At 37.5% G+C, this 15,502-nt stretch overlaps 1 protein-coding gene across 1 annotated transcript in view; it reads left to right on the plus strand.

Moving 5' to 3' along the window:
* TAF3 (TATA-box binding protein associated factor 3) overlaps positions 1-15,502 on the plus strand; it is a 1,072,471-nt gene that overhangs the window by 435,648 nt on the left and 621,321 nt on the right. The window lies entirely within an intron of this gene.

Below are 15,502 nucleotides of genomic sequence, written 5' to 3' on the forward strand. Positions count from 1 at the left end.
TAGATTCTCAATAATTTGCCCTCGGTTGTTGAGGGAGATTTATCTCATTCCAGCCGAGTATGCTTCCAGGCGTTTCTGCAGTTCCCTTCCACTGACTTCACAAGGCGTCAAATATTACTTGTTCATATTTGCATTAATAATTCCAAAACCATGCTACATACAACAAGGTATCAAAAAATTTCATTGTAAAGAATACATGATGGCAAGCAATTGTATTGATATTTAACCGCTGTGTAATGCAGTTAGAGATACTGAATATCATTTGTATACTGTATTTGAATTGTAATAATTTTCATATTTCTGTAAATATCTCAGCATTCAGGTAACATAGAGAGAACTGCATAGCCGAAAGCTGACAGGTGTATGAAGAAAATTTCTCCTGGTAGTGTGTGTCTTGCTTGAATAGTTACAGAGATATCATAAGCGATTTATACAACATTACAAAATTAATATTCACTGCCTTTATTTTGGTTTATAAAATACAGTTTAAAGCATTGAACTGAATGAATCCCACTAATGCAAAAATTAATTTATCCTGAATAGTTTGCCATTTACAGTTTTCTACTAACACGTATGGTTCCAGAGATACGAATATTTGTTTGAACTGTAAAGTGATGACTTGATTTTTTAAAGGCTGAAGCCACACCCACTGGGAGTTAATAGTATGCACTCAAAAGAGCTGCACAAGAGGGAATGAGCTATTTTCATCTCCAAGGTTCAACAAATCCGTCATTTGTTATAGTAAGTTCATACATATAGGCCCCCCCCCAAAAAATAAATAAATAAATATATATATATATATATATATATATATATATATATATATATATATATATATGTACAAATTAGTTGGCTTAGAATGCTGTGTGTGTGTGTGTGTGTGTGTTTGTGTTTTAATAAAGTAAATAAATAAATAAAACCTTTAAAAACATTGCTCATTTAACTCTTGAACATTTGTTAAGGATTCAGAAAAAAATACTAACCAGAAAGGCACTCAGTGGTTGGTCGAATGTATTATTTCCTGCTCTCAAGAGACCTGGTTACATTTTTATAATGTGATTAAGGGATATTTCACTAGTTGGATAGATGCCTCAAGTGCCTAGGAACAGATGACATTTTGCCTCATTTTCTTTGTCATAATGGCATAGTGTTTATAGAACACTACTGCTTAGATCTATACTTTAGCTCCTTAGAAAAATATAATACAGATGTTGATGACACTTACCTAGTTTACTTATTTCCCCACCTGTCTGCTGGGTGAGGTATCTAAATAGCCAACAGTTTATTTCTGTTCCCCATTCTTTGAGAATGCCATTATGTCTGTCCTACACATTGATCTCTATTGTTTTGATTCTGTATCCTCTTTTGGAAGCCTCTTCCAGTAATATACAACCCTTTCTGAGAGAAAGAAAACCTTGTATCCACCGAAGTTGTCTATTTTATATCTTGAAATAGTGTCCTCTTTTTTATGCAGCAGTACGTTACCCATTGTATTTTTCCCTTGAGGTACCTAAATATTTTTGTTATATTTCTATTTTGCCTTCTTTGTTTTTCCAAATCTGGACATAATATTTTCCAGTATTTTGTCACCATTCTCTGAATTGCTTTTAGTGCATATTTATCTTTCAGTGGGGAGGTATTCATAATACACAGTGTTCCATGAAGAGGGATAATGTTTTTTCTATTGGTTGTGCTTCCTCATAAGTATGGCAGCATCCCACTGACTAATCTTCCTGATCATCAGGTCACAATGTTAGCTTTTATTTAACTCATCTAATATAACTCTTTCAGATTCTCTTCCCTTGTATATGTTGCTTCCCAGCTTGACTGTTACATTATTATTTTTTTTTTTGTTTACTTTGAGCTCATTGTATTGTAGACTGTTTCTCCATTCTTGTCTAGTGATGCAGGTTTTTTTTTTTCATATCCTGCACTCCATATTTGCTTAAGTACTTCCTTCCTTCCTTTATTGATATACTTTCAGTAGCCTGGTAAATGCACTGATCATGGATACCCTGATTTTGGCATTGCTGAACCTTTTGACGTGTATCATTCCTTGCAACAGCTTTTCTGCCTTATTTGTATACTACTTGGGTTTCTCTGTCAGACTGGGTTGGGGCAGAAATAAGGCAGCACTATTGTGTAAGTACTAACCCTGTTTGTAGATCTTCAAGTGGAGTTCATGAAATGGGCCCCTTTCCTTCCTCTTCCTCCTTTGGAGACTTCATGCATATTTTCATCATTAGAAAATCAGATGGTTACCAAAAAGTTACATAATAGAATAGACAATAGTGAATTGATTTATTGTGTTTTGTGTAGTCCTCTGACTGGAGCCAGCAGCAATGAGAATGCCACTGTACCAGGGTCAGGAGATTTCAGACTGGAACAGAAGGAATGAAGATGCTGAGATTTTTAGCTAGATGCAAAACAGGAAATGCAGTAAACTCTTTTAACAGGACCAGTTTTAAGATCCCATTTTGAATTTTGTGGGTGTGACACGTGAGTACTGTATGTGACTTAAAAAGCTAGCAGTTGTATATTTGTTTGCTGTCACACCCTGTTTGACACAACTGTGAAGAGTTCTCAGTTGCTTTAAGTAATTTTTTTTGTATTACATTGAAGAATATAAAACTTGTTTGCATTGTCTTAACAGATGCACTTTTTCCCCAAATTTCCTCACATTGGATAGTGGGTCATAACAATGTGAATTGATAGAATGAATAACTAAATAACTCATGGCTGTTCCTGGAACAGTTCAGCTCAGTACTGTATGTGTAAAGCTAGGATTTATATTTCAAACAGACAGATGCTGCTTTAAGTATTATTTAGAAATGTAGCCTTTGCTGTTTGAACCATTGTGTTGTATGTCTATTTTGATGACAGATATTCTGTCACCTGCTTTCTTGTTTGATCTAAGTTCCTTTAGGTTTGTAGGTCGTTACTAGACATGTGGTCCAGGAGATCATTCAGGAGGCTTGCCCATTTTCTTAGTTTATCTGGAAGACTGTGTGGTTACATGACTTGCTAAGAGTCGCACAGTAGACAAATAGAGGCTGAGGGAATCAAACCCTGGATTACAGAAAGCTACTTATTAAGAGCTCACAGTTGCAGTTCTCTGCACCTAAAAGCCAGAGACTAGTCTGAAAAAAGATAACTTGCAAAATGAGGATAAAAAGTAGCATATCTAGGTAGAAGTATTTAACTTAGTACCTTGCTTAAATTTTTACTTTACTTTCCTTAATTTAAATAATCTAATAGGAGATTGAAGTATGTATTCTTCCACATGTAGCTAGAGTAATTCAAGTGAAAAAAAATGTTACATAAATAAAAAAAATCATAAGAAACACTTTGCAGTATGTGCTGCAGCAGAGTTGAGAAACTGTTGGGCCTTAATAAGGTTATATCTGTGATCTAAATACATGCCATCAAGTCCGGAACTTCTGGCATGCAGGTAGAATTAGCAGACTTGTTTTATGTATGTATATGCATTTATTTTTGTGTTCCAGCACAGTCTGTTTATATTAGTCAATATGGGCTTTTTTTGTTGTTGACGATTATTTGTATTCTTATTTGTGAATATGCATGTAGTTTCTTTCAAAAGCATGTTACTTTTTACCTTTATAAAATGTGCAGCCGTCAGTTTAATATGTTGCATATCTAGTTAAGTTTTTCAAGATTTTAGATGCGTAATATACTGCACAAAAAGCTAGTATCACTGTGAAAGAGTGTGTGTGTTTTTGAGGAGGGGGTACATGTTTGTGCAGTTCAAGGAAGCTTTTTGCAGTTGATGACAGATTAGAGGATGTAACTTTGTAAAATGTTACCTGACCGCTCTGCCTTCCTACAGTAATAAGAGAAGTAGTTTATAGCAGCATGTCATAAATGGGTATGTGTACAGAAATGTCAGTCAACAGCCTGAGTTTATTGTTTACTGCTCAAAGCCTGGCGCCAGGCTTTCAAAAAATAGAAGGTAGCAAACATTTTGTTTTGGGGAGGGGTGGTTATGTTTTGCAGTTTGGCAATCTCTCTGCTGAAAAGGTATTTTAGTACAAACAACATCATTGGAGGTGGTGTTCCCTGCTGAGGTGTATGCATTACAAGCCAAAGTAAGATGTGGGCTCAGGGTGGCCCTTCAGGTTTTGGTCTGTTGCAGCCTTTTCTACGTTTACATACCAGAATTTTCTGCTGGAGCCATCCTAACCCAGGATAACTTTAGCACATATTTTCTCAGCTGTTTGAATTCCTTTGAGGTTTTCTTGCTTGCTTTGATATTATGCCTGCCAAAAAATAACAAACAATGCAGTCATGTTTGGAGGTCATGCAAAAGTTACTTGTAAAAACATTTATTTCCTCCCAAGTTTTGAATAATATTTCTTAAGACAAATGGTAAATGTGATGGTGTTTTCTCCTACTGTTTTATGAACTTTGCCAAAATTCCCACTGTGGGTGTTACATTAGGGATACCCTTAAGTTAAAAACATTTTTTCGGCAAAGTTGTCTAAATATTGTTTATATCTTCCACCCTGAACCCCACAGTAAATTCTGATATTGTAATTTAGTACGAAAGTCCATTTGACCTGAGACTTGAGGTGTGCTACAGTGTGTCAGAGTGAAGCATAAGTAGCCATTTAACTTCTGAGCTTAATATGTTGCAGAGTTGGTGTTTGTTTTGAGATGGTTATGCTGTTTTACCACTCATGAACACAAATTTTGTGCCAATGAATGAAACTCAACTGGATGGTCTAAATGATACCCTTCCCTTATAGTGACATTCTGCCATTTTTTGGGGCTACTCTTCTCAGAGGTTGGGCCAAGGCAATGCCAAGGTGTGCAGACATAAGTGACATAGCTGTACATTCATTACTAGTAGATTATCCAAGGACACGAGCGAGAAAGCGTCATGCACTTGATTGATGTGTCTCACTGACGTAATGGGCATGATCATCTGATGTTGTCATTGTGTATATAGGTGATCATTAATTTAATTGTCTATAGGCACAACATTTGTTGACTGCTAAAGACCATCTGGCCCCATTTTTCTGTACATTGTTTTTTACCTGAAGTTTATATTACAGATTATAGTTGACCTACAGCTTTTCCGCTGTTTTCCTCTTTTTTATTGTTGCATATAACACCTGCTTATTTTTCTAATTCTTAAACATCTCAGGTTGTGTGGAGACTATTTCAAGCATCTGCTATTCTTTGTGTATGAAATACTTAATCACAAACTCTCTGATTCTTGTTCTGTATGACTTTATTTCAATATGTTATGCCTTACACCTGTTGTCTCATCACAAACTCTTTGATTTTTGTTCTGTATAACTTTATTTCAATATGTTTATGCCTTACACCTGTTGTCCATTTTTTTCGAAGACAAATGTTTGAATTGATGTGCACATGTGTGCCTTTTCTGCAGAGCACTCCATAATGCAAGTTTCCTTCCATGCAAACTACTTCTTAGAGAGGAATGTAGCAATGTACTTCATAAAGTGCATGCTCTTCTTTCAAGACTGGAATTCTGTCAGAATTGAAAAAGTGATGAACTAAATCACTGTGTTTAGCAGCTGTTCTGTTTATTCAGCTAGGCTTCTGCTTACAATTTAAGGGCATCTTTAAAAACCGAAATGTCAAGGAAGTCTTACTGTTCTTGCAGAGGTTGGTTTTTGCCAGGTTAGTTCCTAATATTTTTTGTCATTGTATAAGGTTCTTTATAGCAAACTAGTAAGATTAAATATGAAGGTCTCACTGCTTGAATAGTGGCAGATAAAAATGGAGACATTAGCTGATATCATGATATAGATGAAGAAGTATTCAGAGACAAGAGTCAAGAGGCATGAATGACAATACAGTCTTATTTTGCAAATGATAAAAACTTGATTTAACTTTTAAAAACGTTACAAGGGGTTTGGAAGAGGTGAGAGTGTCTCCTCTTGAAGGGCTTACAAAAATTACAAGTTGATATTGATACTGAGCTTCTACATGCCCAGCAGGTTACCATAATATCTGTCAAGCAGTGGGCGCCTGTGAAACAGAATGGTAGAGCTAAGTGGACAAACAGAAGAGCAGCATCAACCCCCCCCCCTTCCCATTTTTGTTCATGAGGTCAGGATGTCACATTTAACAGTGACCAGCTAGAGCCAATCTTTTTTCAGTGCCATTGATTATTGAAAATAGTGTGTTGCATACTATTGACTGTGACTGAGAGGACACGTGGCATACCTAGAGTTATTAGGATACAGTTTGTTCAGACCTAAAGGAGCAAGTGTTTTAATTTGTTATGCCCAGTGAGAAAGGTTTCCTCTACTGGGACTCATTTTGGTCATGATTGCAGTTTATATGGATGCTGTTGTGGAATGTGACATAAGGTGAAATGTTGACAGACTTTTCCTGCAGTGTTATTTTCTACAAGTAGGGTGCTGACTTTTACTAATGCTGTAGAAATTATGACAGAAATTGCAAGTATATTTGTTTTGCGATGTAATGGAGACTGATTTCATAGGGATTGTGAATCTGGACGAATCATAAGTTCAGTAGAAGTAGAAGAGGATAGGGAGGAAAAGCAGAAAAGGGAGATTGTTTCTATTTAACAGATAAGGAGAAAAGTGATACAAGAAGATTCATATCTCTCTTTGTGAATAGAAATATTTGCTAAGCTTTGATTGTTGTAGTATGCTCTAGATGTTCTTTCATTGCGGAGGTCTGACCTGCCTGTGGTAAGATGCAACTTTAACTACTGAAGCAGAAGCAGACTACCTTTTATAGCTGTTGTAGTAAAGAGTAAGAGTTCTAGATGATCTGTCATTCTAGAGGTCTGACCTGTCTGTGGTAAGATGCAACTTTAACTACTGAAGAAGTGGATTGTCTTTTATAACTTTTGTACTTGTAGCAAAGAGAAAGGGGACCTCCATCATGTTTTTGTTCATAGTTCAAGTACTTTTAATGTGTGCGTGTCTCTTGGCACTCAAAACAAGATTTGGGATAACCTGTGAATTAAAATAGATCAGGCAAAAATATTCCTCTTTTGTTGAACAACTGTTTGCTTGATATTTGGCATGTAAGATAGGGGCAGTAAACGTGGATGTTACTATTTGTGTTTAGTTTGGGATCATTGAAATAGTCATGAAGAAAGCAGAATATCTGGTCGTATGAATGCTGTGTTTTAAGCATATTTATTTTTAAGACTATATTGATGCCGAAACACACAGCAGAAAAGGTTCATACATACTACTAATGTGAGATTACTCTGAGTAGATACAGAAGTTTGCTAGGACAACGTGAACAGAGTTATGACTGTCCTGCCCATCAACAGTTGCAGGTATTTTATTCCTGGCCACGGGAGGTAGGGTATAGATTTTTATACTGGTGTATGTCGCTTTTCCTATAATGAAAATGAGAAATCATCATTCCTGATGGTTGTTGTGGCTTATGCTTTTGTTAACATACTGTGCAACGGGAAAATTTCCATTATATTGGATCTTATGAACAATTACAATTAAATCATGTAATTTGCTGAAGGGATAGCCACCCAGTGGTGTGAACCTTGGCTGTAGATGATTACCACTGTTGTGTTGACACCCCGACCCCATGTGCAAAAATTTGAAAAAGGGGTTGTGGATGGATGGATTTGCATACTTCTTGTGGGAATGGGAATACCTTCTATAGACAGTTACATTGTGTTTCCATGTGGTGTTTTAAAAGTAGATGTGTAAATCCTGTGATATGTTTTCTGTGCATGACATTAGAGGTGGACCATTGGAAACATTATTAAGTGTAATAGAAGCATTGAGTATAGTAACGGGATCTTTAGAAAAGGATAGGAGCAAATTGCATAGAAAAAATAGGAATTGTGGGAACAATACATGCAGAATAATGTTTTGCAGGAAGAATGAGATTTAAGGTAAGGCATGAATTAAATGAGCTTTGTAATGTTTCACCGACAATGACTGGAAAGATTATAAGGGCTATATAATATATGCAGTTGAAAATGTCAATATAGTTTGTTTTCATTTATATAAATGTATGATTGCATATGTCATAAATAATAATTTAATAAAGATGTTTTTTGTTTAAAAAAAACATTGTTGAGTGATGACCTTTAGGATCTCTGCTTTCTGACATAAGTCATTGTATCTTGCTTTATAACAGTTATTAGTACAGTGACAAATGAGAGTTGTAATTCTGAGATAGATTCCCTGCCCTGCACCTGACTTATTCATATTGTAACATGCTTATCACATCCCTTCCTGCTGTGAAGTAGACTATGTTAAACAGCCATTCACCGAGCAGCTTACTAAATTATGAACTGAGAGCGCTTGTTTTGGAGCAGCATAGTTTGGTTTTCTACATAGACTTTCCTTCTAAAGTGCATTGGTGAGATTGAAGAGAAGTAGCTTGGTGGTTTGGGGTGAGGACATGTTTTAGAAAGGTGCATCAACTCCATTAAGGTAGAGGGGTTACAGCACTTGACAGGGATAGTGCTTTGAAGACTTTGAGGATTCAAGCAAGTTGAAGTTTTCCTGCTGTTATAGGTGCAGACTGTTGAGCACCTTATTGCTTTCAAGCCTTGATTCTTTATTGTTGGAGAAGTTAAGCTGTCAACGTCACTAGTTATGTTCTTGGAGTTACATGGAGCCTTCCTTTTGCATGGAACAGTGTTTATTCTGCAATCAACACATCAGCTAAAGTAAAGTGCCTTAAAGATTGCATATCTGTTATGCTCATTTCTTTTTTTTTTTTGTGCAAAATCTTTTATTTCTGTTTTATGAAAACATATCTTCTTCTTCTTTCAGCTGCTCCCGTTAGGGGTCACCACAGCAGATCAACTGTTTCCATTTCTTCCTGTCCTCTGAATCTTGCTCTGTTACACCAACTGCCTGCATGTCCTCTCTCACCACATCCATAAACCTTATCTTAGGCCTTCCTCTTTTCCTGTTACCTGGCAGCTTCATCCTTAGCATCTTTTTCCCAATATACTCTGCATCCCTCCTCAGCACATGTCCAAACCAACATAATCTTGCTTCTCAGGCTTTGTCTCCAGACCTTCCAACCTGGGCTGACCCTCTAATATACTTATTCCTAATCCTGTCCATCCTCGTCACACCCAGTGCAAATCTTAACATCTTCAACTCTGCCACATCAAGCTCTGACTCCTGCCTTTTTGTCAGTGCCACTGTCTCCAACTCGTGTAACATAGCTGGTCTCACTACCCTCTTGTAGACCTTCCCTTTCACTCTTACTGGTACTCGTCTGTCACAAATCACTCCTGACACTCTTCTCCACCCACTCCATCCTGCCTGTACTCTCTTCTTCACCTCTCTTCCACACTCACCATTACTCTGAACTGTTGATCCCAAGTACTTAAACTCATTCACCTTCGCCACCTCTACTCCCTGCATCCTCACCATTCCTCTGTCCTCCCTCTCATTCACACACATATATTCTGTCTTAGTCCTGCTGACCTTCTCTCTAGAGCATATCTCCACCTCTCCAGGGTCTCCTCCACCTGTTCTGTACTCTCACTACAGATCACAATGTCATTTGCAAACATCATAGTCCATGGGGACTCCTGTCTGATCTCGTCTGTCAACCTGTCCATCACCATTGCAAATAAGAAAGGGCTCAGAGCTGATCCTTGATGTAGTCCCACTTCCACCTTAAACGTATCCGTCACTCCCACCGCAGACCTCACCGCTGTCACACTACCCTCGTACATATTCTGTACCACTTTTACATACTTCTCTGACACTCCCAACTTCCTCATACAGTACCACAACTCTTTTCTAGGCACCCTGTCATATGCTTTCTCTAAATCCATAAAGACACAATGCAACTCCTTCTGACCTTCTCTGTACTTCTTCATCAACACTCTCAGAGCAAACATCTCATCTGTAGTGCTCTTTCCTGGCATGAAACCATACTGCTGATCACTAATCATCACCTCCCTTCTTAACCTAGCTTCCACTACTCTTTCCCCTAACTTCATGCTATGACTGATCAGTTTAATCCCTCTGTAGTTACTACAGCTCTGCACATCACCCTTATTCTTAAAAATCGGTACCAAAACACTTTTTCTCCATTCCTCAGGCATCCTCTTACTTTCCAAGATTTCATTAAACAATCTAGTTAAAAACACCACTGCCATTTCACCTAAACACCTCCATGCTTCCACAGGTATGTCATCTGGACCAACAGCCTTTCCGTTCTTCATCCTCTTCATAGCTATCCTTACTTCCTCCTTGCTAATCTACTGCACTTCATGATTCACTATCAGCACATCATCCAACCTTCTCTCCCTCTCATTCTCTTCATTCATCAACCCCTCAAGGTACTCTTTCCATCTGCTCAACACACTCTCCTCGCTTGTGAATACGTTTCCCTCATTATCCTTTATCACCCTTACCTACTGCACATCTTTACTAGCTCGGTCCCTCTGTCTAGCCAATCGGTACAGGTCCTTTTCTCCCTCCTTAGTGTCCAACCTTTTATACAACTCTTCATACGCCTTATCCTTAGCAAACTCTCTCTTTGCCATGCACCTCATCTCCTTATACTCTTGTCTACTTTCTTCATCTCTTTGACAATCCCACTTCTTCTTCGCCAACCTCTTTCTCTGTATACTCTCCTGTACTTCTTCATTCCACCACCAGGTCTCCTTGTCCTCCTTCCTCTTTCCAGATGTCACACCAAGCACCCTTCTAGCCATCTCTCTTACTAGCTCTGCTGTAGTTACCCAGCTATTCAGTAACTCTTCACTGCCACCCAGTGCCTGTCTTAACTCTTCCCTAAGCATCACCTCACAATTAACCTTTTTCAATTTCCACCATTTGATCCTTGGTGCTGCCCTCACACTCATCCTCCTCTTCTTGATCACCAGTGTCATCCTATAAACGACCATCCTATGCTGCCTAACTACACTTTCCCCTGCCACCACTTTACAGTCTCCAATCTCCTTCAGACTGGCCCTTCTACACAAGATATAACCCATTTGTGTGCATCTTCCTCCAATCTTGTATATCACCCTATGCTCCTCCCTCTTGTTAAAGTATGTATTCATCACAACCATGTCCATCCTTTTCACAAAATCTACTACCATCTGACCTTCTGCATTCCTTTGCTTAACACCATACCTACCCATCACTTCCTCATCCCCTCTGTTCCCTTCACCAACATGCCCATTGAAATCTGCTCCAATCATCAGTCTCTCACCCTTGGGTACAGTCATCACCACTTCATCCAACTCACTCCAGAATTTTTCTTTCTCATCCATATACAGTGAGCATAACAATGATAATTGACAGGTAGCAGTATGGCCATTGAATACATTGCTGATTAATAAAACATAAAAGCAAAATAGTGAAAACTATTTACACATATGCCAAAAGTCCATCCTTAATTATATATACAAACTTCAAATTAGAATGTGTTCAAAAAGGGATTTCCAAAATTCTGTAAAGTGGGTGTGGGAGTTTTGAGTGTAGATTAAATATTTGTGAGCTAGTAGGTGTGTAGTAGCTAATTGTTTGAAACCCTCCCAAGTAAGTGATGCTCTATCCTTCCAGTGTAATGTAATGTAGTATTTAAGTAACAAAACTAGTGTTAATGTACATGTTTGTAGTTTAGTCAGGCCAGCAGGGGTGATGTGCAGGAGAGCTAGTTTCCAAGATAAGGTTGCTTTTTCATAAGCCATTTTTTTTCTAGTTGGAAGTGAGCAACATAGGTTATAGGTACACTTGCAGCTCCAGAAGATGTGGAGTAGATCAGCCTTGTGATTATCACAGTAGGGGCAGAATGGAGAGGTGGTTGGGTATATTTTATTTAGAATGATTGGAGTAAGATAGGCGTTATGGAGTATCATGATTTGTGTATATTTAAGTTTTTTAAGGGGAATAAGTTTGGAGGTAAGCTGGATCGCTTGAGATATTTGTTTGTTTGTTACTGAAGGATCTATTTCCTTCCAGTAACTAGAATAAATAACTTTTTTGCATTTTGATTGATAGAATAAATTTGTAGGAGTTAGATAACATTTTTTTGTTTGAGGATAGGAGGTTCCATATTGTTTTACAGGTTTGGATGTCGTTTGCGTTGATATCAGGATTGTCTATGATCGATCGGATAAGGTCTCGAATTTGCCTTAAAATTATTGCTATCACTTATAGCTTTTAGGGAGCTTTAATTGTGTTCTCATTTCAGTGATAGTATTGTTCTTGAAGGGAAATATATCAGAGATGGTTAGTTTCTTGAGGAGGGGATAATTGTTTAGCTTAATCATAATGTTATTCATTTTGAGATTGGGGTTAAGGTGGATTGGTGGTATGGAAGTGAATGCATAATACAGATTTAATGACTTGAAAATCTTTTGTATGATAGTGATTTTATGTTTAATGATTGGGTGTAGTTTAAGATTTTTTAATTCTCGTTGTAAAGGAAAGCAGGGCTCTGGGGTTAATGCATAGTGTTTTGATATAGTTGTGTAATAATTTGACCCAGGTTGGAGACCATTGTTGTGGTGACAGGGTGTGGTCGGCTGTTATTAGTCTATTACAGTTTATGATATAGTAGAGTTTAAAGTCTGGCAGCCCTAACCCTCCATAGTCTTTATGGTAGGTCAATTTATTATAACTGATTCTGATTGATTTGGGGACCCAGATAAATTTGGAAATTGTCGAGTGGTTAGTTTTGAAGAATTTTAGGCTGATAATGGTATTTGAGACATTAAAAATATATAGAAATCTGGGTAGAAGATTCATTTTGATTGTGGCTATTTTAGCAAGGAAAGGAAGTTGAAGTTTTGTCCATCTGCTAATATCAAGTTGTATGTCTGACCAGAGTTTAATGAAATTATTTTTACATGATTGTTTAGGATCTTGGTGGAAGGATATTCCTAGATATTTTAATGATTGGTTAGTTTTAATACCAACTGCTAAGGAGTATGTGGGAAGCTGACAAGAGGGAGTTAATAGGGAAGATGTTTGTTTTCTTTAGATTTAGTTTGTAATTCGATAAAGTTGAGAAGGTGTTTATAGTGGGTAGTAGCTTCTGGAGGTATGAATTAAGTAGAGAGTAGTAAAGATTTAGATCATCAGCGAAAGCCGCTAGGGTAATTTTAGTGTTAAAGATGTTGGGGTTGTTGTGGAAAGTTTTCTGAGAAATGAGAAGGAAAAGGGGTTCAATGTATAGATTAGAAAGATAGGGGGACATAGGACAACCTTGTCTGGCACGATTCTTAATGTTAATTTGAGAGGATGGGTGTTTGTTGATTTGTAGGTAAGTATGAGCCTTTCAGTATAGTGTTTTGATAGCTTGTATATAGTTATTGGGTAATATTAAAGAGAGGTAAGATATTAAGCAAAAAGTTTACATTGAGTCTATCAAATGCTTTTGAGGCATCAATAGCTAATGTGTAGATTGGAGTACGTGTATGGGTAGAGATATTAATCATGAGGTCTGTTATGCTCATTTCTTGAAAGTTGCAGATAATTATACTTTCTGATTTTTTTAATTCCCCAAATGCATAGCACAGTCCCCAACTGTTTCACATTACTGTTGACTTTTTGTGTGAGGAATTAGGTAATACCTTGCAGTTCTTCCCATTTATTACCAGTAGCCCTGTTCCTAAAGTGGTTTTGTCACTTGCTATCTCCACATATGCTACACGGAAGAACAGTCCGTTGTCAAGCTCTCTGGGGAGGAAGATGTTTGGTCTTAGCTAAATTATGGACAAATCAAACACAGTACATCTGTGAGATAGTGTTCAGACCATATTTACGTATTTAAGGTCAGGCATTCATGGTTAGAGCCCATTGATTAGTATCATAGCACCAGTGATGGCTTTCACTGAGATATTACATTGTTTATGCATGACTTTCTGAGTAACAAATAAATTGCTGAAGAAAGCCTGAGAGTAATTAAGTACTTCAGCATGGTGTGCGAAGCTGCAGCACAGCACATAGATGAGGCTCTTCAGGCTGTGAGTTACTGCCTTCAGCAGCCTTTTGCCAAGAGGTAATCAGGGACTGCATTCGCTGAGCAAATCAGCGAGATGGTGATGTATACAGGTTAAGGTACTGCAGTGGCTAGATGAGGATTTACAGGGGATAGATAGCTGTAGTTGTACCGGACTATAGCAACATTCCAAGTTAGTGTAATGCTAAGTTCATAAACAGATGCATAAATTTTCAACAGAATTTGTTGAGCAGTAAGGGTGCCTACCCTGTGTTATGGCATTGCCTAGATGTTTTAGGTAATCAGATGTTAGGCAACAGGTGAGACATGCCCCGATTCTAATGACCCATATCTGCTCATCCTCCTTGCCCACTGAATTTATGACTCTTCACTGACCAGTATATGCTACATTTTGCTTCATCTTCATTTTGCAGCTTAGTGTAGTGATTTCCAAATCCTCACTGTGTATGTTTTGACAGGCTACCTCTTCCTTTGTTCAACTGCTAGCTATTTCATTTCTGTATCTTGAGACATGATGTGAGTAACATGACACAGCAAAAAAAGATTTCATTATCACCCCCTCCCCATACAGCTACGAGACAATGTCAAGCGCATTCGAATTAGGGAAATGCGATATTATCATTATCTAGCTGGTTAATTTATCTTAATTGAGTAGAATATTCATTGCCTTCATCTGCATGTTGTGGATTATCTTTTTGAGAAGGTGGTGCAAGCAGCAGTTGAAAGCAGAAAAATAGCAGTATACCGCATTTGCTTTGGTTCTGTACATACCTCTCTACTTCTTAGAGCAAGAAATCTGGACAAAGCAATAAATAAAAGTGGGACAAAGACCCAAAAGTAGGGACAATTTTTAAATATTGCTCTTACAAACTTAGTAAGTTGATAGAATAACAGGTTTTACATTATCATGAATTTTCTAAAGGGTATGAAGTCTGAAACTCAAATGTCTGTCATTATTTTCTAACTTCAGTCTTTAATGATTGGCCACTAATTTGCCAGAAAACCACACTTTTTATGAAAAATGGACCAAAAATATGAGGTAGAAATCTGGACAATCTGTGAAAATCTATACAGTTGAGAGATATGGTTCTGTACCATAATGAGTGCAGAATGTCCAGATTTTTTCCTCATATTTTTTGGTCTGTTCCTCATAAAATTTATGGTTTTCTGGCAAATCACTGAGGATTGGAGTCACTAAATGATATACATTTGAGTTTCATACTTCAAATCCTTCAGAAAATGCATGCTAACACAAAACATGTTCTAGCAACTTACGTTTATGAGAGCAGTACTTAGAATCTGCCCCTGATTTTTGGCCTTTGTCCCCCATTACCTTTGGCTTTGTCCAGATTTCTTGCCCTAAGAGGGTGAGAGGTTTGACTAATATTAAGGGAGGCAGTCGTCTAAAATGGCAGCACATGGTATATGCCTAGCCCGAAATTTGCAAGTAGGAAGGAATGCTGAAACTGGAGAAAATATGAATGTTTCTCTTTGCTTGCAGTACTGTTTTAAAAACACTTAACTGTATAGGTTCATAGTT

The sequence above is a fragment of the Protopterus annectens genome, chromosome 11.part0, assembly GCF_019279795.1.
Source record: "Protopterus annectens isolate FY-2018-M chromosome 11.part0, PAN1.0, whole genome shotgun sequence".
NCBI classification, from domain to species: Eukaryota; Metazoa; Chordata; order Ceratodontiformes; family Protopteridae; genus Protopterus; species Protopterus annectens.